Consider the following 25,420-nt stretch of genomic DNA (forward strand, 5'->3'; position numbering starts at 1 on the left):
AACGGTTGGACTATCTGAGAAGTAGCCGCGGCCAACATTTGAGAGAGATAATCTTCAAAAAATCTAATGATAATGATCTAATGATATAATCCAATTTAATTGAAAGAAGTTCTCGTACTAAGTTAAGATATCCAAACCTTTTCTAAGAACCTAATCATGTTTTAACCGTCGGATCTGTCTGGGATTGATATATGCTATGGCCGCACACTGATTAAAGAGATGGGCGGAAAAGTGTCTTAACTTTAAAACAGTTATTGACAAGTACTTTTTATTGCCGTTTTTGCAGAAATTATGATACTTTTAATATCATCTTTAATGCTGTGTCGAAGAAGGACTTCTGTTATAAATGCTTCCGCATATATAATTCTACAATTCTAATTCTCCTTTCAGGTTCTGAAGGGTGGCGAATGTTTATTATAGTTCGAAATAACATTTATTGCCATTTATTTTTTGAAGATTGTCTTTCTCAAATGTTGGCCGCGGCAACTTCTCAGATAGTCCAACCGTTGAGTCCAATTTGGAGGAAGCCTATACAAGTATTTGATTTCCCTCAATTGTCCAATTAACACGATGCCGCACACAGCACAAAATGCGAGTGGCTTCATAGACGCAATGTCACTCATACGCCGTGCAGACCTCCCAACTTACTTCCACTCAGATCACTTGAGTACGCTTTAAATTGCATTGTAATCGCTTTAATTAGGTTAAAAAATTGTAATAATTGCCGAGCATGTCTGCAGGACTGCGGTGGTCCAAATCAATAATTTTCAAATCTCAGCAATTCAATCAGCGAAAGATTTCAATAATTTATTCGGCCATTTGTCGGTCGCACCTAATTGAATTCATTCATTAATTCTTAGTGCAAGTTTTTCGCTTTTTAATTTCAACATTATCAACGCTATTTCATCGCCCCGCTGGGCATATTTACGTATATATATAGTGCAAAAGTTGCAAGTGATTACTTTGCGCCGATTGCATAGCCTTGCCGTGCTGGGGAATTCGCCTGCCAAAGATTTCGCTGATTGTGCGCTATGCAAATGGCAATGGTTGTTGTTGTTTTTTCCACTTTTAAACACATTCTTTGCATTATTGTAATTTGTATTTCTTTTTTTATTTTTTCTTCAATTCTTTTTCTGTTTTCCAATTTCTTCAGTTTGCTCGTATTGTGTTTTTCTGAAATCCCGCCATTGTCATGAGCTTACATTTTGGCACTGGTTTGCACAATCAACTTGTCTACGACTGCATGTTATACCCGCAACACAGCTGCGCCTTCTATCGCGCGCTCCACAACAGCACCAGAAGCAGTGGCAACGCCAGCAACGCCGTTTTAATTATGCAAAATCATGCGCCCGTGCTGCCATTCCCGCCACATTTCATTTGTTTATTTTTAGTTTTATTATGTTTCCATATTTTAAAGCTTGGCACGATATTTGACTGTCAGCAACCCACTTCCTTCCTCGTATACCCTGAATCAGCACAAAACAAAGGGTTAAAGGCATTGCATTGTTCGCGCCGGCACTTCCGACCATGCCCACGCGCCCACCGCAATCCACACGACCTCCCTCGCTGGCGGCCAACAGCAGCCAACCACCGGGCTGTCCGTGTTTGTCCGCTTTGCCTTTTTTCAAATAACGTTCCATTCGTCCAAATGTTCATTGCTTTAAGGCATTTTAAATGCAAATTGCAGTGCTTTCGCCACCAGTCCAGCCGAAATAACCGTTACACTTGCAGGATGTAGTTGAACAGCGCAGGGACATTGTCGAGGCGCATTTGTAAAGCGCTCAGTGCTCAAGCTCATGATGAAAATTAAATGCAGTTTGCATGGAATTACGTAGGCCCATGGCCGTGCTAATACTTTTCAATTATTTGAATGAATATTGTAGAAGAAAATGGCCAGCGTAATTCATTATTTTTCTACCATTCACTTGCAAACTTTCAGTTTATCGATCAGTTTTTTATTTCTGCTCAGAGCGCTGATTGTGCCTAAATTAAGCGGCAAGATAGATAAGTCTGAAAGTCCAGAGGAGATTTCATTGAGCTCTCTGTCGCTCCCTTCCGTGGCTAAAGTCGGTTTTTAATGCACGAAGTCCTGCTATGTGGCACACTTATGGTGACAGGCTAAGGTTTTTATACCCTAGGCAGTAGAAACAACCCAACCTACTCGAAAGAGTTTAGGCCTATTAGCTTAACTTCTTTCCTGCTGAAAGCTTTAGAGAAAATCTACACGGTGCACATTAGCGTCGCAGCGCCAAGTCAGTAGGTGTTGATCTCCTGCTATACAATGTTGGCTTGAAGCCTCTTGACCACTAAAAAGATAAAAGCAGAATGGAACGACGCTAAAATGTCTGTAGAGGTGGAGAGCTCTTGGCATATGCGGACGACATTGGCATCTTCATAACGTATCTACTAATGGTCTGAAGTATTATGACCATTATGAGGAAAGCTAGCAATGCTTTATATGCGTGTAGGCAGATGTTCGGCGCAACCTGGAAACTCTCTCCCTCTCTCTTGAACTGATGGTATACAGTTATTGTAAAACAAATTCTGTTCTGCAGTGCAGTAGTATGGTGAACAGGCGTACGGAAATCCACCTACCGAAATTCCATGGAAAGGGTTCAGAGACTTGCTGCGTTGTGCATAGCGGCAGCTTTAAGAACTCCAACGGCGGCTCTTGAACTGGTACTAAACCTGCACCTATAGATGTCATCGCTGCAAACGGAGCAGCAAAATCAGCGGAAAGACTACTGGCTGCAGGAGATTTTACATATAGAACCTTTGGGCATAGTTCGATGGGTAATGGCGGTTTGGCAAACAGCGACTACATGATCCGGCTTTTCAACTGGGAAAGAAGGTTCAAAGTAAAAATAGAAAAACCTTTGCGCCAACCATATAAAGGTATGTTAGCTACGTGCAACACTCTAACATTTATACGGATGGTTTGAAAATAGAGGATGGAGTTGGTGCGGGGATATACTGTCCGGAGTTAGTCATAAGCCAGCCCGACCACTGCAGTATATTTCAAGCTGAGGCCTTTGCTTTTGCGAAAGGTTGCGGAGCTGGCCTCTAATGCACCTGCAGGCATTCAACAGGCAGTCAACATCTCCGTAGACAGCCAACCAGCAATCAAGGCAGCAGTCTCATACCGCATATCAGCCAGAAGTGCTTGGGAAGCAGGGCAGTAGTGTTGCCTACTAGGTGTAAACGAGATAGCCAAGCATGGTGTACGACTAACACACGAGAATATTATCAACATTGGGAATGCCATGCCCTGAACTTCATCTGGTATCGTAAAGGACCAAAACCTAGCTTCACCTAACCTACTCTGTTATCATTCGGTATTGTGACGCCACCATAACTGAGGAGTGATATGAGAACGGAAATTAAAAACGTCTATTGCTCTGCTTATTTATTGCAAGGTTGTCGCTGAGGTCTCTCCTTCCATTTAAAATAGGTGAAGTTATTCAGAAGGCTACGATGGCTGAATTGCTATCTTAAAATTGACACTCTGGGTTTATAGTGTACATTTTAGCAGCGACTAAAAATCAAAGAGTTCACGTAATCTTATCTTTCAGTATCAACAAGCGTATATATTCAAGCAAATTAAAAAGAGTTCCTAAGATATTGCAAAATTTAGTTTCATTTTAAAATTTCTGAATGAACAATTAACTGGACTAATTCCACAACTCCGTCGGTGTTTTTTATCACTGGAAATAGAGCAGACCCGTTTCAAAACAATGAGCCTAAAGAAATAAATTTCGACTTAGCTCAACTTCCGAATATCTACACAAGCTGTTTTCGTGGGGTCCACAGATTGTGGTATTCAATGGCTTTTGTAGTTAGATATACTACTAAAAAACCTGAATTAACTGGTTCCATCAATAATATTTGAAACTCCCAGAGTGCCGAGGCTAAACTTAAAATAATTGAATACTGCAAATCCTTTTTTTTAATTCAAAAAAAATGCCCAGCCAAAAACAGAAAAGCAATAGCAATAAAATTAAAAAATATGCATCTATTCCCTATGTCTTTGGTCTTAATTACATCAAACTGCAAGCATTCTTCGAACCGAACTTCAAGCTTGGTAGGCAACACATTACTGTTGCAATCTGCTGTAGTGTAACTGAGCATTATCGAAAACTCAAAGTAGCAAAGAAAGAAAAGAAGCAGAAAAAGTGTAACTCAATGATTTGGCTGGCAAGGCTTGCGAAGCTTTCAACGATTAACGATGGCCTTAATTCTTTAAAACTTCGTTTGATTGATAAACGAGAAATGAACAGCGACCTTAAGTCTATTGTGTCCTTCAACTTCAATTTAAACGAAAAACCGTGCAATATTTTTAGCTGAGGCTCACTGATTAGGCGAAAGTATAATTACGCTTAACTTTCCTCTAAAAATGTTAAATCAGATTTTAAAGCTAAAACTAACTCAATTTTAAAATCCACCACTTCTGTCACGAAAGCATTAAAAGCACGCTTTTAGCAATCGCTTTCGTAATTTAGAGAGCAATTCAAACACTTTACATTCTCGCATTATCCAACAACAAACACATTCGTAAATAATTTACAGTTTACCCATTGGCAGGCGGTTTCATTAAACAACATTTACATATAAAATTACAATCGATTGGCTATTGATTCTTTTCGCCAGCAATTCGCGTCAACTGCCGTCCCTGGTAACAGGATATGTCAGACACCGTTTTATTCGCAGGTGTCATTTATTTACATGCAAATTCACTTTGCAGTTGTTGTAATTGTATTTGTGATGCAAATAAATTGAAAGGTCTGCATGCAAAGTGCAATTTCAGGGTCGCAATATATTAAGGCGAGTCACATAAATAATATAGAATTTTTTTAATCATACATACATACATATTTTTGAATTCAAAATTAGTGTATTTTCTTATGCTCCCTAATACTAGCGATGTAATGTCGTTACAGAGTACAAATATAATAGACCAATTTCAACAAAACTCGTTAAATCACATTTTGAAAATGAGCGCAATCGAACTAGAAATCAAGAACCAATTAATATCCCGGGATAAACTTTCCACGAAAAGTTCTTTTAGAGTATGCCACATTATAGACAAAATTTGTCCAAGTAAGTAAGTAAGTGTAAGTGTAAGTTTCTTAAAAATTATGATATCATATTAATGACTTGACGTCCAGTATAAATAATATTGGTCTTGGTCTGAACTTCATATTCCTAATAAAGTGAATTTCAATCCTTTGGTTGACGTTTTTAACATCAACTCAATATACCATATTAAATTTAGACACTTCGGCTGAGTTAACATCACACATACATATGTATATCATATTTGAGTATGATTTTAGTATAATTTTCGCTGCCGACAAGTAAAATATAGTAATTAAATCAAGGGAGTTTATAACCTTCAAAATAAGTTAATAACATACCGAATTCGACAGTAATCAATTCACGATTTGGCCGAACAATGAAATTGAACGCCTTCGCTAAATTTTTTGATGTGGCCAACATATATGTATATTTCCCTGGCTTTGATCTTTGCCAGTTGCAAAAGTATGAAGTATTCGGTTACACCTAAACTTAAGCGATCCTTACTTGTTTTACGTGTTATTTTTTATATTTGTTCCGCTAAAAATCCACCTTGCATTTATATCTATAGGAATTCAACAGCAATAGGACCCTGTACACAAAAGATTTTTGTTCAACAAAACTGTTCTCAAAATGCTCTAAATTCAACCTGCGAATCAAGAAATTATTGGGGCTGAACCAGATCTGGTTACTAATCTGTAGTTATATAATCTCTAGGTTATACTTCTGGTACCGTTCAAAATATAAATCGTTGTAAAATGGTAGCTTACAGATGATCTGAAAGCATGTAAAACTATAAACCAGAGAATTTAGGTTATTCACGAGCAGACGGCATTACATAATCCTCGTTTGGAGGTTCCCTTAAAGTTTCAAGTCGGTGAGATCGTAAATAATTCATTGTTCAATTGCTCCATTTTCTAAGCAAGATAATCAATGCGATAATTTCTATTTTTGATTTACAATGAAAACAGATATGCATGCTCATTTGTCGGAACGACCGATATTCCTATAACTGAACGAACGAAATCAAGTACTTGTACGGAAAACTTTTTTGTTTGAGGAGATATTTTCATGAAATTTCACACGGATCATTATCTAAGACAATAATGCAAAATCCGAAAAAAATGTTCTGCTTGAGTCACTACAGCATATAACCACCTTACAATCTCTCCGATCAAAGTTCGAGTAAGAATTCCTTTGCATTTGTGAATGGTATAGTATATATAGCTTCGATTAAATATTGGACTGAAGTTAAAGTTTTTTCTTTTTTTTATAAATGAATTGATCTTCTCAACGTGAACTCTTTTCTTAACTCGTAATTAAAAAACCAGAGGATTAATGTGGATTAAAAAAATTTGGTTAGAAAAAGTTAACAGTTTGGACATCATTTCAATGGATATGCAGAAAGGAACATGTGAGCTAGAGGAACTTAGGTGGCATTTTTGCATTGAAGACGTATCACACATCCTATCTGTGGAGTTTTGCTTATCTTTCTAGCACAGTAACTATAAATAGGCATATTACTTATGAACTTAATCGAGATTCTGCTGCAGGACAGAGATGTGTGTGTTAGAAGGTTGCTGACGAACCATCGGATCCTTTCCATGCAGGATGATAAACTGCAATAATCGCTTTTCTTTCCACTAAATTATATGGCTTTTGCGATTTTTTACCTGTGTTTTTTTAGGAGATAAATGTATCAACCGTAATGTAAGGTTTCAAAAAAAGTCGGCTGGATGATGTTAAAATTTTAAATTAATATTTCAAATATTTTTTAAGTTACAGGCTTCCAAAGTGTAGGCCGCTCAGATCACTAAATTTTATCAGTTTGTTTTTACATGCGTTTTTCTCAAGACTAGCATATTTTTGTATATTCTTAAAAAAATTATATTTTATTTTTAAATCTGTCAGACTTAAGAAGTAAAAGCTGAAAAGTAGGTGTATTCTCACCGAAGCTTTGTTCCTTTGGCTCCGTTTATATAATTTCCATGACAGACTTTGATTGAGAATAAAACAAGAAAGTTCTGAGGAAACTCCGAAATCTAGTCGTAAAACTGAGAACCTTAAAGTTTAAAGTGGTAGTATTCTGTTGGTAATTTTAGACCCAGTTTATTTTTAAACGCTTTAGTGATCTAAAGCGTGTATACTCTACTTTGCAACCCGTTTAAAGATTGTTTAGTTCTGCTAGCTCATCTAAATATATATATTTTATAGATCTTTGAGTGCACTAATTTTTCCAACCTAAGCTTTAAATCAGTTAATTGTCCAGCATAATTATATTATTGCGCTCAATGCAGCTCAGCTGGGCCACATACCTCTCATAAACCATAATCTTTTCGCCCCGGTTGCGAAGGCGTAAATCCCTCGTAATCTCAGGGGAACTTGCTGCAAAAATGTACTTCCATTCGCCTTCTGCTGCTTTGTACACACCCACATAACTGTACGGTAATCGTAGTTTATGCTTTCGGTGCTAGTTTTACAACTCTTTAAACAATTTCCCTTTTATTCAAGGCCACAGAGGCAGTTAAGCGTAAGATAACAAAAGCAAAAGCAACAAAAGCAATGTGGCATAGCAGGGCGGGAAAAAAAACTAGAAGAATAACAACAACAATCACAGTTGTGTGTATGGGTATGTAAATATCATGTGCCACGCCCACACAACAGCTGAAACAGACAAACACATACATCCACAAGTGCCTAGAAGCTTACGAGCAATCAACGCCGAGTTATGCAAAAACAAAGCAAATAGTCCGTTATTAGCAAATTGCAACAAAACAATTGAAGAAAGTTAGCAACAAAGAAAACGGTAAATGTGATATAAAATAAAAGTGAAAAATTTAAATTTGAGCCAGAAGTGTGGAGGTGAAATTATGCGCGTGAATGAGAAATGCAATTTTGCATGTGAAAGACAACAAAAACAATTGTTGTAAATATGCAGGCGCAAGTTTTAACTGCTTTCAGGTTTCTAAGCACTCACAGTGCAGTGCTGTGTAAAAAACTGGCACAGTCCTAAAAATGTTATATTTATTAAATCGAAAGCGAAATGGAAGCGCTCTCTGGTCAGCCGCTACAAATACCCTTATATAGCTCTAAATTTATAAATATAGTTTGGAAATTTTGGGATTTTGAGAGTTGTAAAACTTAAATGCAACACTGCATCGTCAGTTGTCAGCAATAAATTGGCAACTATCACCTGTTTGCTACTTTATTTTTGCACAGCACTGTAATTTGTTAGAGAGCCCGTTTGTTCATGCATATGAAAGAGTATGACGCCCCCGTGCATGTTTGCATGCTTGAGATCACTCTGGGCCAAGCTCTTGCATTTGCTTTACCTTTATGTGGGCTTAACATTGACGGTTGGCAATAATGGCAGCGCACATTAAAGCATATTTAATCAGTAATGTGCAATATTTATATATTACATTGCTTACAAATACATATACGAGTGTTTAACACACTTGGTGAGCTCTTTTAGTGGACCTGCATGGTTAGTCTCTCGAATAGTTACTTTGGAACTAGTTAGCAAACTATTTACCTAAATCCAAACCTCAACCACCTAAAGTCAAACTTGCTTCATAAAGGACAATAATAAAAAAAAACACTTCCCAAATAGTGAAATATGGTCATATCATCCATTGAGCTATATTGAGATGAACCATTAAAATATAAATGTGGAGGACCACAAACCATCGTCGATTGGGTTCTGGAAGTTCCAGGTAATAGTTACTAGACATTTTTAATAATTTCAGAAAGGTATCGTCGTAAATTTTAATGATCAAATGAATGAGTTGGACCCACTTTAGTGCTAGAAAATCCCCATTTCAATGAGTTATGCCTTGAACTCTGAGGTTTTTCTGATGTTTATGTACCTTCCATCAGACTGTCCTTTAAATAGAATATTTTAAATACCAGTGCGAGAATTATCAGTTAGGTTGCACATGTTGAGTCTCCCAAAACTCCGAATAGTGCAAACCCATAGTGATGTGAATTAATATTAGATAATGCTCCCCATTGGTGGTTGTAAGATAAACGACATGGCTTATATGAAAATTCATTGGGAGTGTTTTCTTACGTGGCAGGTCCCAAACCCAGCGCACAACCCTTGCTTTAAACGGATGTTTTTTGGCTCCCCAGAGAATACTTGGTCTAAGACCGGAAGCCGTGAGAGATATTCGCCACATTGACATAGCTCAGCGAATTAAGGGACAGCGACTACACTATAGCCGTGTAACCGATGTTTACGCCAATAAAGAAGAATACTTGGAGGATTATAATAAAATTATTTGGATCTTGCAGCAAAGAAATTTAATATTTAATCTAGGGAGAATACGAAATTTATTCCCGCTTTTACAGGAAGTTAGCTTCCAGTATTAGCTGTTACAGCATAAGTTCCTCCCTCTCCATTTTACGAATTTATTACAGTATTCCATTGAGATATTGAATTTCGGGATATTGATAAAAGGGCTTATCGTATAAATCTCAAAACTTTAAAGAAAATATATCCATATATATATATTTCTGAAATGACACTAAGTGCTAATTATCTTGAGCAGTGTTGGGTCGTTTTGAGCTTCAGCCCTCTCACTTTTTCATTCTATGTACATTAGTCGCCAGATAACGAGGTTTTCAAGAGTATTCACATTACACCTCCTCGAAGCAAGTCCTCAGTGATTATTTTAAGCAGCGCAACCACATTTTTTAGTTCGCAAAAGACTCTGGAAACCTCATTTCCGATTATTTAGCATCAACCCATGATTGTTGAGTCACAAACTATGACTTCAGGGCCTTTTTAGAAGAGTTAAACTTTTTATTTGAAGAATATGACGTTGTAATTTTGTCATCGGTGCGCATCGGTGCGCATAGCCTTCGAAGACAAACTGCTTGAGCTAGTTGTGCAGCCAATTGTGCAAGGGTGGCTTCGGAGACCCTAAACTAGCTAAACTCCTGGCCTTTATGTTATCAGAAACTTCTTAAAGAGCCTGGTTTTCCTTAACGAAATGAGTTTACAGGCTACTTATGATAACTTCACCACCAGTTACAGTAAAACTAGCCGGCTGTTTGTTAGTTTTAGCGCGTTTTCTTCACCAATTTACTCGCTGTTGTCAGTACCGGTTGAATTTGCAATAACTACTGCATATTTATAGGCGCATTACAATCAACTTGATGCAAATTTTGCAGTCAGCAAATACTTCCTCATCAGTTGCGCAATTGTGCTCAGCGAATGCGCAAGAACGATGTGGCACATGCAAAAACAATTTTCATACATATGTATATTTACAGTTAAACGCATTCATTGCATAAATTCCACTCTTGCGCTTGTTATAGTTATGCTACTATTCGGTAGCAGGAAAAGCGCAAATTTTCTTTTCTTTTCAATTATCTTCTGCTGCAGTGCGAACTGTGAAGAAATTTGAAATACTCGTACTTCTGAGCTTTTAATCAGATTTGATGTCTACAAAGTTTTAATTAACTACTCACAAATGAATACTTGGTTTACTTTACTTTTGAAAAGCAGTTGCGCGAAATTATTGAAATATAGAGAGAACTTTATGTATTAATGTAAATTACATATGAAAATATATATTTAACGAGAATGTCAAGAACATAAACATCAAAGTATCGGTGATGAAGCCGTTGAAGTTTTCACAAGTAGAAAAAATTATATTCGAATAATGATTCGAAACCAGAAGAGGTCGCAGTAAACTGTTAATAAGAAAAAGAACATGTGATAATTAAATAATCATTTAAAGCGATAAAAGCTCTGTGTTCAGTTAGCCCCAAAACTTTACTTTGATTTTTTAAGCTCGAGCTTCAATAATGATGAATATTATATAAGATTAATCTATAGATATTAAGAACCCTCTCACTTCTATTGGTACTTTAAGTTATCTGCGAAAATTATCATGAAAAAAAGTGATATTATCTGCTCGCCGAAGTGTTTTCCCAATAAGTCCATTGATTGATGTGATGTGTGAAAAATGGCGCCGTCTTGTTTAAACCAAATATCGTCGAGATCACGAGCTTCAATTTCAACGATCAAATAGTTGGTTATTATGGCGCGATAACGGCCGCCATTGACGGCTGAGTCACCGGCATCATTTTTAAAGAAATATGGAATGATGACCCCTTCTGGCCCAGAAATCACACCAAACCGTTGCTTTTCTAGATGAAATGGCAGCTCTTGTATCTTTTCATATTGCTCTTTGTCCCAAACGCGGCAATTTTGCTTGTTTACATACCCTTTTAGCTCGAAATGGGCCTCAACGCTGAACAAGCTTTGGCTCGAAAACGTCAGATCTTCTGCAAAAATTTTAAAATCGCAGAGAGTGAAACGATGTCGCTTAGGAAAGTTGAGAGGCTTTAGTTCTTGCTTATTTTATAAGCTTTCAATTTAAGATCTCGACGTAGAATGCGCCAAGCCGTTTTCTACGTCAGTCCGAGTTGCTGCGAATGAAAAAAGTATCTCTACTTGAAATACCCATTATAATGTATTGTAAACCTCAAATTAATAAACAAAATATTTATGTAATATATACAAAATTTTTCTCCGAATTTTTGGTTTATTGCAGGAAAATAAAAATTAAAATCCCTTCTGAATAATATAATATTTATTTTTAATCTCTTATAAATACCCACAGGCATTAGGAAAGGAATTTTTATTTTCTCGTAAAATGTTGAAGAGTATATTAAAGAGTATATTAAGTACATATATTTAAATACATACCACATACATATGTATGTATATAATAGTATATATGAATATTAAAAATATCTGCGAGCTCGTGAGAAATTTCCTTAAATCTTTTTGTTCGCTTGCATTCGTTCGCGCCATTTCGCATTTCAGTTTCAAATGGTCGCAAAATAAGTGCAATAATTTTTTCTGGAATCGCACTCATTTCTCTATAATCTCTGCCAGACAGTGGGCGCATTGCCACAAAGATGATTTTTAATTTCCTGGCCACCATGTGGAAAACACGAAGCCAATTATGTGGAAAATTTCATAGCGCCGTTTTGTTGGCAAATCATCATATTTCTCTGCGGAAATGTGTGCGTGGTTGGCAATAATTGCTTTTAGTTTTTTAATTGAAACGGAAACGAGTTATAAGGCCAGTTGGAGAGCAAAATTATGTGCTCGTTTAATTGGAAAAATTTGGAAAATAACTGAATGGTTAGGATAGAAAGTCAACAAAAAAGTGAACATAACGTGAATTGGAAAATATAATAACGAGAGAAAGAGAATGGAAAAATATATCGAAGATCTGCAAAGGCTAAAAAACAGAAAAATACTAAAATAAGTTTTATAATACCAACAAGAAGGAGAGAAAGAGACCGCGTCCGCCGCACAAAGTTTAACCAATCAGCACCGGCGCTCTGAAAGCATTATTGCAACTTCATATCTTCGTAAAATAAATAATGACTTAAGGGGTCAGTAGAGTAATCTTTTTAAATATTCTCTTTTTTGCATTTTCTGTTCCCTTATACCCTTAGAATTAATGTAGAAACCTACCTTACCATTGGAAGGTTTCGAAAAAGGCCCAAAAATAATAATACCGCTCGACGTACGGAGCGCTCGTGCACACCTCAAACTTTAAACGCGTTTTTTTCGAAACACACTTTTTTAAACTGGCGGACATGATTTCGGTCGAACTACTCAACCGATTTGCTTAATTTTTATACTCTCGCAACAATGTTGCTAACGAGAGTATTATAGTTTTGTTCACATAACGGTTGTTTGTAAGTCCTAAAACTAAAAGAGTCAGATATAGGGTTATATATACCAAAGTGATCAGGGCGACGAGTAGAGTCGAAATCCGGATGTCTGTCTGTCCGTCCGTCTGTCTGTCCGTCCGTCCGCCTGTCCGTCCGTCCGTCCGCCTGTCCGTCCGTCCGTCCGTGCAAGCTGTAGCTTGAGTAAAAATTGAGACATCATGATGAAACTTGGTACACGTATTCCTTGGCTCCATAAGAAGGTTAAGTTCGAAGATGGGCAAAATCGGCCCACTGCCACGCCCACAAAATGGCGGAAACCGAAAACCTGTAAAGTGTCATAACTAAGCCATAAATAAAGATATTAAAATGAAATTTGACACAAAGGATCGCATTAGGGAGGGGCATATTTGGACGCAATTGTTTGGAAAAGTGGGAGTGGCCCCGCCCCTTACTAAGTTTTTTGTACGTATCTCGGAAACTACTATATCAATGTCAACCAAAACAGAGTCGTTTTCTTCAGGCATTTCCATATACAGTTCAAAAATGGAAGAAATCGGATAATAACCACGCCCACCTCCCATACAAAGGTTATGTTCAAAATCACTAAAAGTGCGTTAACCGACTAACAACACTAAATTTTACGGAAGAAGTGGCAGAAGGATGCTGCACCCAGGCTTTTTTTAAAAATTGAAAATGGGTGTGGCGCCGCCCACTTATGGACCAAGAACCATATCTCGGGAACTACTACACCGATTTCAATGAAATTCGGTATGTAATATTTTCTTAACACCCTGATGACATGTTCGAAATATGGGTGAAATCGGTTTACAATCACGCCTTCTTCCAATATAACGCTATATCGAATTCTATCTGATGCCTTCTCTGTATAATACGAGTATAAACATTAGGAACCAATGATGATAGCGGAATAAAACTTTACAAAAATACGGTATTTGAAAAATTTGTAAATGACGTATTATGAAATCTCGATTATCACTTTACCATGCGAGAGTATAAAATGTTCGGTGACACCCGAACTTAGCCGTTCCTTACTTGTTTTTTTTTAAATCTTCACAAAACGCCTGGCTATCGTCCCTACCAGATTCATTTATAATTTATTGACAATGTTATGACAAAATTTATGTAAAAAAACATGGAAAAAAAGTAAAAATATCAACATTTTTTCATGATTCTGGTAGGGACGATAACCATTCACGTATATTTTAACAATAAATTGGGTTTTTGTGTTTCAGATGATCCAAACATGAGAAATCGTGATCGCCAGTGAAACAACGTATTTCATTCACCCAGCTATTTCTCCGACAGATGTCATCAAAAAATTCCGAAAAAATTTGTTTATACACCCAACGATTGCCCCCAGATTGCCCTACTGACCCCTTAAAAGATCCTCACTTTGACAAAAGACTATTTCTTGATGAATTTTCTGAAACATTTTACTGAAAGTTATACATTATTATATTATTTTCGAATCCTACATCTTCAGTTTTTCCGTTATACTGAAATATAAACAAAAGAAGCACTCCGGACAATTATTTCTGTAATTTACTATTTAATTAAATTTGAACTAGACTACTGAAAAAATACAAGTGTTTTCATGAGATTTGATGAAAATATGATATTTAAGATCAATACACAAATCCAAAGAAAAATCGAAATACTTCCATCACTAGTTCTTTTGACTTTCAGCATTTACTACGCTCAAATGGAATTATAGATGAATATAGCGCTCAATGCCAAAGCTACAGAGAAGCCGGATATGGACAGCCATTCAGGGATTATTAGGATTCCGCTTTTATTGGCTTAAGTTGTATAAAAACTGAAAGCCAAAAGGCCAATATTCCCAGTAATGAAGTTCAGCTTAAAACCTTGCTGGTTGCAGGCTTAAAGCTCTTTTTTCAATTTAAGATTCACAATAAAACTGCTTGACTTAAAAATTAAATAGCATGCCTGAAAATAAAATTTCGTTTAGCGGTGGTTTTGAAAATTCTCGGTTGGATAATTTTATTATCCGAATAATAGAAATATATGTCTGAGTCTGCTATATTCTAGCAAACTACTAAGATGCCACCGAAAATGTGTACTTTTCTAAAATCTCCAAAAAAACGGAATTAAAATGTTAAGTACTAAAAACCTCTAAAAGCTACTTATATACTTACGAAATGTACCATATATATGTACATATTCTCCTCAAATCTGGCATACATGCAGCGCAAAAATTCATATTTCGAATAGCAACAACAACACTTGCACCCTAACGATTGTACAATTCACTTTCAATGCAGGCAAGGAACAAAAGCTGATAAGGGTGAGTTACCGTGGTGACCTTGCCTACCACCGCAGAAGGTTGCATACCTGCACGAACATTCAGCATTTCTTTCACCTTTTGTTGTTCCTTCAATTCTCAAACACTTTACATTTATTTTTATGGAAATAGTTTACCATTGTCTTGGTTTAGTTATCGCTTCTCGGCCTTATGGCTAAGATCAAAGTGTAGTATCTGTTCTTATCAGCTTAACATCTGATAGATCCTCCATCGGAGGACAACAAATGTTAAACTGATTTTTGGAAATTGACGGAGTGTTTTAGGGGCTTGCTCCACCTCCATCACGGGTTGGCCCGGTATTGCAGTACCACCGGGAGTTCGGCCCAAACCAGTGAATAAATTAAAAATGTTTTAAAGACAGCATCAAGGTTAATTACTATCTAAGTAAGGAGTTCTTCGAAGATTGTTTAATTAGTCAAAGCGTGGTTGGTGTAGATTTTGGCAGCTGTGTAGTGTTACTTCCTTGCTAAGTTCCTAACGATTTATCATATACATGTGTGTTATATAGCTAATCTTAGTCGAAGGGGAAGGTGTTAACGGAATTTTTAAAGACTAGTTTTATAATTATGATTCGATCACTCATCAATTTCGGCAGACTTTTTGCCAAAAATAGCAGAATTAGAATCTAACAAAAAACTCATGGATTCCTGACGTCATCAAGGAAATGTTTTTTGTTTGCAATATGGTTCGACTCAGTAAACTCGATATTATTATATAAAATGATCGCACTTTAGTAGTCCCAGAATAGGCCTTTATACCTCATGTCTTTTAAAGTAAGTGTTGGTGGGGAGATTATCCTAACAAGACCTGGCACCTGCAAGCAAAATAGTTTCCTTAAACCTCATTATATTTTTGTGCAATTAATCCGTTTATAAGCCGAATACATATTCATAGATCTACATATATGTTCCATATTTGTACATATGTATCTTGTTTGTGTACACTTTTGTTATGAAGTCGAGAAGAAGAAAATTTTTTTGTCCCCAACCACCACGACCAAACAAACTCTTGTTAGCTTACGAAACTTTTCACCGAAGTAGCGCTCTGTAAAAACTGATGAATAAAAGAAAGTATGCCAAGAAAGCGGTAAAACTTTTCACACACACTCATCTTGGCTTGCGGTAAAAATATTGAACCTTTCACACAAAGTGCTTTTAAAACTAAAAGACTTCAACATTCCCTGGCGCTCACGAGCTGTACGAGTATGAGCCGAATGTGTAGCGGTATTATGTAAAGGTAAAGGTTATGTGCATGTGTATATGTGCCCTGAAAATAAATTTTTAGTGTAGTTAAACTTTTCGCTGCATTCATGAGTACTAATTGGGCTGTTCATAGTTACAAGCATCTCAATTCAATGTTCTTTAGTTGGGATGAAAAAAATTGTTAAGCGAAGTGGAACAGTTACGATTCAAAAATTCTGATATGACAAGGTAAATTTGTGTTCCTTTCTTTGTTAATCTAAGGGTGGGTACCTTGGAAGTGAGAACGTTGGACCTCACATTAAAAAATTCGAAAATCGTACTCGGACCTAGAGAAGTCATTAGCTCCTTTCTCGTATTTAGAGAATGGCTTTACTTCATCTTCAAGAAAACATGAAACAAGTCAGTGCCTCCAAGTCACGCAAAAGACAGTCACAAAGCTTAGAAAAAAATCTACAATTTCGGCCATAAATGGGAATTTTGTTTCATCATATATAAGCAGCGTTACCCTGAAGCTTTGTTCCATTTGCGATTTGCCTCTAAAATTAGTATTTACACAAGGCCTGAAGGATCTTAAATCACGTTTAATGTTTCCAACCCTTTCTTGAAAGATCCTGCCGAAGTCTTATCCAATGGATCACTTTGTTGTTCACTTGTTTTATGCGGTCGTGGAGCCATGATTTCAGAACATAACACCAAATGGAACGATACACTCTATATTAAGTGTTAGTATTTACGTAATACATATAATAATAGAGTTATCTAGTATATATTATAATATCGTGAATATCTACTCAGTTGCATATCTAAATAAATATAATAATTCTACTCTTGTGCCGACTTACGAGATTTTGTGTGGTTATAATATTCTCTTGCATGGAATCCCTTAAATTTTATACGAAAATGATCTGGAAAACGATTTGAGTTCCTAGTCAATGAAAAATGAACCTCAACTAGGAGTTGCGGGGTATAAAAAATTTATTTTTTTATTATCTTATTAAATTCTATAACACCTCTAGAATACTGTCCTAAATTTTGAAGTTGTTCCGTATAATAGTTTCGGAGATACAGCCTTGAGAACTTGTGCGCTCGAGGCTAGCTAAGCAAAGTTCATCGTCTTTGAACGCGTTTTTCTCGAAACTGTGTCACCGGAAATGCGTTTAAAGATTTGTTTTTCCAGAATTTCAGAATTTCTCTGTTAATGGTGTATGTTAGTATCAATAAAAAATTCTAATAAAATATTTCATTTTTCATATAAGAAAAAAATTGTTGAAAAAATCTGTTTTTTCCCCGAAGAAACCCATGTAACCACTGAAGCATTTTAATAATATATAATATATATGTATTAACCCGAACCGACATAAATGACTATATAATGTCCATTCAAATATTTAATCAATTCAATTTTCTATTAAATACCTAAAACCGGAATTTATGATTTTTAATATTTTATGAAAATAAAACTCTCAGAACCTCATCAAAACTTTAAATTTAGATAATCGGCGCAAACGTAACATATTTTGCTTTAGCAGTCTTCGATTGGCCACTCCTTCGCTCGCAAAGTTTGAGGTTAACAAATTTACATTGTAAAACAACAACAAAATTATGAAATCAAATTTAATATAAAAGAATCTGTGAGCTTCATGAAAGACTTATAAGCCCTTGAAATCTTACTTCCTTTTAGTTTTACCAGATACTAGATTTATACCAGTTAGCTGTCTGTTGAAGTCATCAGAGCTAAGAGAAGAGCTTCTGTTTGTAAAAATTATTGCAACTAAAAGTGAAGATATGCATTGAGTGATGTATATAAGTATATTCAGTATGTATATAATATATGTATATATACATATTTGTAAATATAACAATTCAGTTACTTTGCAATATAATTTTTTTTTGTGACGGAATTGATTTGAATGAAATTTTTAAGCCTAATAAATATCTGTTATACGTTTATTTCCAATTAAACATATGTATATACATATGTATATAGTATATAAAGAACGTGCGAAAATAGTTGTTCATTCAAGGCCACTAAAAATGCGCGGAACCTGACAACAGTTACATTCATCGATATATGTATTTATACTGAAAGACATACGCTCAAACATATTCCGATAACACCGAGAGCATTTCAATACAATATTTTGCATCAACATCAATCTATTCTACTGAATAGATATTTTAGATAAAAATCTAAAACGCATTTATACAAAGCCAGACACACACTAAACCATTAGCTAATGGCTGAAAGATGTCATTAAAAAGCCTTCTGTGAAAGAGGTGATTTGATTTTGAGTAGCCTTTAAATTTGATTCTTTTTCTCTCCGCTTACCACACTCAGCCAGCATCTTTCAAACAGAAGTACTAGGTAGAGAGAAGGTCTGCGAAGTTCCATTGAATAACTGCGGTAGGACACGGCACAGAAGCAAACATATACATGGACAGCCAGGCAGCTTTGCTTACCCTGTCGACACCACAAATCAATTCAAACGTAGTCAACAACTACAGAAAGGCTTTACGCTCACTGGCAAGTCAACTCCACTTGTCCATAATTTGGGATGTCGGTGACAGGAACATTTTCAGTAACGAAAAAGCGAGTTAGTTGGTAAAGCTTTATAAGCATTTTGAATAAATGGCACAGAACAAATGGAACACAACAACAAGTTACAAGACAACAAAACAAATATGGTCGAAATATGACAGGTATGGAACAAAGGACCTGCTATCTAGGTTCAGAAATAGCATGTACAAACTTACAGCTACTATCACGGTGCGTTGGCTTTTGGAGAGCTTGTGGTAAAAATCTGCCTGCCTTATAATAGTAGTTGACGCAGCTGCAAGCAAGAGGCAATACGGAAACACAAAATTTTTGGAACTCGTCAGGTACCAAACCTTGAATGGTTGTTCACAAAAAGCATAACGGGCATAAGAAGTTTCAATGAGTACACCAAATGGTCCGAGCACAACATGAAACGGAATAGCAAGGCTATAAGGTACTACGACAATGCATCAAAATGGCGCATCCAGCGCTAATTGAGCCTCAGGAGGCGGCACTCCTACCTACCCACCACGCAGTATCTAGCATCTTTAGAACAACTAGCAAACATTATCAGCAGCATTATCATGCTTGACATTGAAACCGAAGTTAAATACTTTCCTATGGGAAGGTCCGACATCTGTAGTATTATGTAGACATATGAAGATCCAAGATTAGATAAAGCTTAAGTCGTCAGTTGGAAGCTTTCTCTGTCAATTAACCGTACTAGATTCATTCCGCTTCAACCTTGTTCCTTGTTATCCACACAATTCACAAACATTAATGACTCGTGAGAAATGGAGTTCAGGAAACCGTCTGCCTAAAAAACATTGGAAATAATTTTTACACTTAACTCAATGTTACTCAAAGAATTTCGATAGAAAATGTCTAATGAACCCTGGAGATCCTGGAGAGAGAGATCATCAGTACACAAAAATGGTTAATCGAAACCGATCGATAACCTTAGTGTCTTCTAACGAGGAAAATACTCATTTACATTGGTTCAGCTAGATTATAACATGCTCCTTTGATATTTTTGTAGAATCAGCTATACTGACCAACTTCATATTTACCGTTATCCAAAATCAATTTATTGCAGAGAACATTTCTGATACTGCAATTTAATCATATTCAAAATGTACTTCAAGGAATACAAGTAGAAGTTTTGGAACTTAGATCTAAGGTTTAAATAAAACTCTTCGTTTACTGTTATATACTTTCAATTTTTGCGCCAAAAAAACCTAAAGTTAAAATATTTCATCACAAAATTCAGCGAAATATATTCAATGAGCTTACTTATGCACACTCGCGAGCAAACACTTCAGCTCGCGAGCACTCACGACTGCTTTCATCCACTCATGCAATATATTAAGCTTATATTTGGCGAAAAATAACCAAAATTAAGGAGAGAAGATGCAATGCCTGACCCACAATCCCACGCATACACAAACACAAACGGGTTTGGAAGCGAGCGTGGGCCAAAAGCGTGCGTGATGGCATGCGTGCATTTATTAATGTGTGAGTGACAATGCAAAGAAATGTGAAGCGATCACGCCTGTCAGCTTTTCGCATCAATAGCCACAGAATATATACAAAAAACAAAAGTCTCGCCCACTCACACACATCCATCAAAAATCGAAAGAGAATTTATGCTGCACACTGATACGAGCACATATCTGCATACATGTACAGAATAACGGCATTTTTGAAAGTCAAGCCAACCAGTTGCTTGCCAATCGTGCACCAATTCCCTTTGTTCCACCGTTTACAGGTAACGGAATTTGCATTCGACGCACACATTCAAGGTTTTCGCGTACGAGGGTGTGATCAAAAGTAGTGAACCTGAGTTACAGATAACGCTTTTAGATATTTTGGAGCAAATGGTGAAAATACTTTACAAAAATATATCCCGAATATAGCCAAAAAATTACTAAAGTTTCCTTTAACAAAATTCTTGCATAAAAATTTCATATTATTCATTAAAATGAAATGAACAGCAGCAGTTTCAATTTTCGACAACTTACTCATATTATTTCTAATCGATATTTTAGTAAATGAGGCTCTGGAGGAAAATTATGAATGTGGAGAATTCTGGAAATTATTGATAAGCTAGTATAAATTTTTTTTGAAATAATCAATTTTTATGCCGTCGATTTTAATCGATTTTACTCCACATACAGGATTTCCGATAATTTATCGATGTCAACATTTATCGATTTATATTGTTATAAATAAATATGGTATCGTGAACGTATCGTATAATCGATTTAATTGTGATCGATGTTAAACTTACTATTTTTAAGAGCTTCAATTGTGTTGAGATAGAGACGAGTTCAAGAAATAATATTATGCATTCATATTTGGTAAATAATAGCATTTATTCAAGTAATCGATTTAATATCGATATGTAGTTTATTATATTATATTTTTAAGTTTCCGATAACATGTAGGATGTTCAATAAATAATTTAATTTTCTATAAATAATTATTGCATTATAAAATTATCGATATAAAAGTTATCGAAAAATAGTTTATATTTACTTTTTAAAGATTTCGATATATTTGTATAGGCAAATTCAATAAATAATATCGTTATCGACATACAAAGGTTTTAATATTTATCGATAAATAATACGTGTATCCATCGCTAATAGATCATGAGTAGTATCTACAATAAATGAACTTTCCCTTCCAAGTCAATGTAATTTTACATGCACCCTTACACTGTTCTTGTTTGATTCTCAGCTGCGCTTTTGAACTATTATCTACCTTTACAAGAAGCATATTCACGAAATCATTTAGCGCAAAGGAAGCACTTCACAAACGCACACATAAACGCTTCATTATTGAGCCTTTGAAATTTGCAGGCATTTTTACCTTTTTTGGCGCACTCGGTGTATTTTGCTCAGCTTTGTCACTTTACAATTCGCAACCGACTTTCCATCAACACTTATTTATGCATGCCTGTATATACATATGTATGCATGTATGCAAAATTTAACGCTACTCACACACACACATGCAAAGTGTCTTGTGAATGAGCATTGTTTTGAAGTGTTGCACTTCAAGTGGTTGACGGCGATAACTGTGACGATTCTTAGAACCCCTAGTGGTCCACACACCCACACTAATACGTCCATATTAATCCACGCTCATTGCCACACACTCAAATTTCCATACGCACGCATACACCCACGCATAAGCTGGAGCTTACGCTGGAAATTTATGCTTTCATCTATGCTTGCATTACGCTCTCGAGTGTGTTTCACGTTTGGTAATTGAACTGAAGTGCGTGGCAGAGAAATTCCTTAGCTGAGATACAAAGACGGAGTGGGCACTGTTGCACTGAATGCGCAAAAAGTGCGACTTTGTAATTCGATGGCAAAATGCATGTATGTGTGTGGGCGTATGTGTGTTGATTGTTGTTTTTGTTTTACAGCAGTTATGGTTTTCGAGTGTGCTTTCTCTTTAATCACTTCGTCCTGTTTTGCTTTTCCTTTTCAAACTCTAATAAATTCACTCGCTGTGTTGACATGGCGTATGCGCAACATTTTTTGGCTATATCTGCCCTGTGAAACTTTGCTTCGCATTTGCAAAGTTGTTTTTCATACTAAAAATGTTGACAAAGTTTCAGTTAAATTCTTAAATACATATTATTTTTATTTTTTTTATTATATTTGAAGCTTTCACTATAAAGTTGTTCAAAGCTCTGTAATGGAAGGTACTGAGTTCAACAGAAGTGGCAAAATGGTTTTGCAACTTTCATATTTTGTCATATTCATCATTTATCCTCTCAACTATCCAAAAAATTAATAATGTCAAAACTTCACCGTATTCAGTATTCATCTTTAAATTTGTGATTTATCATTCATTCAAGGTCGTGTTAGCTTTAGAAGGGTATGGCTCCATTTTAATTGCAAACTTATTCGTGTTTTACTACCATTTTCTATCAAAAGCAAACTGATCGCCAATATAACTAAGAGGAAAAAGTTTTTCTGGTGAAAACTCTAAATGAATGAAAGCTCTAAGCTCAAGAGAAGTTTTACTTATAATTGCACACACATCCGTAGTTTACCACTTCCATTTTCTAACGTCGATTTTACAAAAAGAATTAAGCTCGTGGCGGAAGAAAGCTCAACATTTTTCGAGTGAAAGCTCTGAGCTCTAGAGAAATGTACCTACTTGTAAATAACTTTTACGCTTCAAACACACCTAAGACGACAATATCACTACTGATATATAAAGCGTATTTTCAGAGTATTTCGCCTCGGCTTCAGGTATAATGGAATAAATCTTCTTAGGCTGAATTTTGTAAAAGCTTCAAATTGTTTTTCTTTAGAAGGTTTTTACTGAAAGAAAAATATTATTTTAGAACTGACGTCTTTTGGGAAAATAAAACACTTGTTCGCTAAGCATTCTCAGAGGTTCGAATTATTCATAGAATAAAGTTGCCACTAACCATGGAAGACAAAATAATTGAAATATGTGTGAAAAGCTAGGAGAAGTCTTCTCTAATTGAAACAAAATTGTGAAATAAAGTTGCCATCTATGGGAAAATCAAATCTGATCCGAATATTGCGGAATGTATGACAAATGAGTATATGTTAAAACAAGATAATTGCCACATTTCGCAAATAAATGTAGTTTTAAGGGAAACAGAGGATTAAAAATCTCCTCCGGATCTGAGAAAAATATGTGTAAACTATATGGCCTTTAAAAGCTTTCCAGCTTGTATGTAGTACTATTCTAATTAAGACAAAATTACAAAAATAGAGTTGCCAACTATCAAAAAAATAAATCTGAGCCAAATATTTTCAAGCATTTGCTTCAAATTTAAGAAGTTTAAAGAGCTGCAGAAAAATATAATGGGGAAATCTTTAATTTAGACAACCTAAAACGTTTAAAAAACATTTTGGTAAGCTTTAATTCAAATACATTTTGAAACAGAGTTGCCACCTATTTAAGTTAAATAAGTCTCATACAAATCTCACGCAAGCATACGATTTATATTATAGCATTAGCAGTATTTTCGCAAATTGCAGAGCTTTCACTTTTACCAGAAAGCTTTCACGCTTTCTGAAGCTTTCGCCCTCGAATGAAAGCTCATTGAAAGCTTCATATTAGAATGGACCAATGAGCGTATTTACAAAACCAAACCAACTTTTACACACTTTTTTCCACAAAAGCTCAACACATAAGCACTTTCTGCTAATCCCTTAACAAATACCATAAACCTGCTACTGAATCACTTTTGCGCGTGACATTGAAAAGAAGCGTAAATTTAAAAACTCAGCACTAGAGACAATTAATGTGTGTGTGTACGCGCTCATAAGTGCCGCGCTGCAGGTCAACAACAGATTTACGAGATAATTTAGCACACACACAGTCATAGGCACGCATATAGACAAACAATGCTAGTGTTAGTGGCGACGGCGGAAGCAGCATGACAAACCAGCCTCCAAGCCAAAGTGCACGCCAGCCAAGGCAACAACAACAAGTAAGTTTAGAAAATGACTTGCAACAACAAACCAGGCAAACAATCATCAAATCAGGCAGCGAAGCAAATGGGTCACCGTGGCCTTAGAGGCGCTCGCTCGCTACAAACTATGCCTCAGCGTGTGGCTGTGCCGCTTTGGCGAATGTCAAGTTCAAATGTGTGGCAGATCCTAAATGAGTGGCAAAATGCAAACACAATGGAGGTAGAAAAGAGAGAGCAGCGCGACACGCCTACTCGGTCGGTTTTTCATAATTTGCAAATGAAGGCGCGAGGCTTACATACAAGTAGTTATTAACTTGTATATAAAGGAAGGGTCTTACCAAAGTTCGATTCCTTGAAATAGATTTGGTTCATTGAAGAAGTTGTTGTCGAGAATACGAAAATCTTATGGAAGTTTTTCTTGATATTTAGACGGTCCGGTAGAGTGCCGATATCGAAACTTTTGCGAATGGTGCTCAGACTTAGATACGAACTCTCTTACGAGGTTTGAGGTTATATTTGTTATGTTTGCTGAGAGCCAGAGCTATCTATTATACAGATTGCAGATCTTGCGGATGCCAACTGTCGAAGTAGTCTGGTAAATGGCGAAATAGGATTGTGCTTTCTTCTGGACTGGACTTTCGTGAGACTAAGGCTAACGAGCTGAAAATGCAAGCAATTCCTTTGGTATAGTTTTGATGAGCTCAAAAAGCCGATATATGAGAGAGCTACCCATCTTCAGCAGTTCCTTTGGAAGAAATACCCTCGAAGGTTCAAAGTGAGATGCGTGATGGCAAATTTAAAAACTTTGTAATGTTGTTCGGAAACGGGACCGAAGTGAGCCATTTTATCAAGTTAAAGAATAAATCCTTGCTGAAATATTATAGGTTGACTCTACTGGATAAATACAGTTACTCACTTAAACTATTGCACCGTTGCTCTATTTCGACTTAATATGGCAGTCTCTGCTGGAATCGCAAACAAATAACATTTTTTGACAGTTTTTTAGTGAATTTTCATTGGTAGCCTCGGCAGTTCACACTCGTCTTTTGTCTCCGCAGTAGTTCATAACGGTATGTCAA

General features: G+C 36.1%; 1 protein-coding gene and 1 non-coding gene across 3 annotated transcripts in view; both read left to right on the forward strand.

Annotated features, from left to right (window-relative positions):
* Positions 1–25,420, forward strand: part of LOC120778116 (dual specificity protein phosphatase 15) — a 107,349-nt gene that overhangs the window by 75,512 nt on the left and 6,417 nt on the right. The window lies entirely within an intron of this gene.
* On the forward strand, positions 15,262–15,459 carry LOC120779215. The gene has a single exon (XR_005705618.1). It is a non-coding gene; the product is annotated as a U2 spliceosomal RNA (small nuclear RNA).

This window comes from Bactrocera tryoni, chromosome 5 (genome assembly GCF_016617805.1).
Source record: "Bactrocera tryoni isolate S06 chromosome 5, CSIRO_BtryS06_freeze2, whole genome shotgun sequence".
NCBI lineage: Eukaryota > Metazoa > Arthropoda > Insecta > Diptera > Tephritidae > Bactrocera > Bactrocera tryoni.